Below are 745 nucleotides of genomic sequence, written 5' to 3'. Positions count from 1 at the left end.
AGGCCTTATTGTGAATTGAAGAGGAAAGTGCTTGGTGGAAAGGGAGGCTCCCAGAATTCTTCTTAAGTACTCCATGAGAGCCTACCTTGATCGTTAGAATACTTAGCAGTTTTGCCTTAAGGCAAATTTTAATCTATTACTAATTTACTATGCATTTGACTCTGTTTTTTCTGTTGTATAATAAGACTAGCAAAGATATCCACGTGTATTATTATCATATGTTTGTTCTTATATTTATCAACATGGGGTATTTATCACTATCCCTTACCCAATCTGCATCTTCCAATCCCATTAGAGGAGTATGCTCCTTCACGTAGAAAACAGAAAATAGATGCTAATTTGCGATATGAAGACATATTCTAGCCAGAAAATAATATAAGCGGACAACCAATACCGACGTAAAGGCAACAAAGTAAAGAGGACAGAAATCAAGCCACATCACCATGATTAACGTATTCGAAAAACAACTATTTATGGTAACTGGTGCGATTATTAGCTATAAAATCCATGATTTAAGCATAATGAGGGAAAATCCACATGCATACCATTCCTCTATTCTGAACGATTCGACTTAGGAGACTCCATTACTAATGTAATATGAATAATGCAATATTCGTGGATTCGGCATTTCGCGCTTACAATCATACGTAAGAGTAGCGACACCCTCTACAATTCTGAGGAACTAGCAAATAACAACATCCGTGCGACTGCCGCAGTATTATAGTAAAATCATCAATGCATGTAA

This window comes from Ischnura elegans, chromosome 7 (assembly GCF_921293095.1).
Source record: "Ischnura elegans chromosome 7, ioIscEleg1.1, whole genome shotgun sequence".
Lineage (NCBI taxonomy): Eukaryota > Metazoa > Arthropoda > Insecta > Odonata > Coenagrionidae > Ischnura > Ischnura elegans.
The sequence above is the reverse complement of the archived record's forward strand: the minus strand, read 5'-3'. Positions refer to the sequence as shown.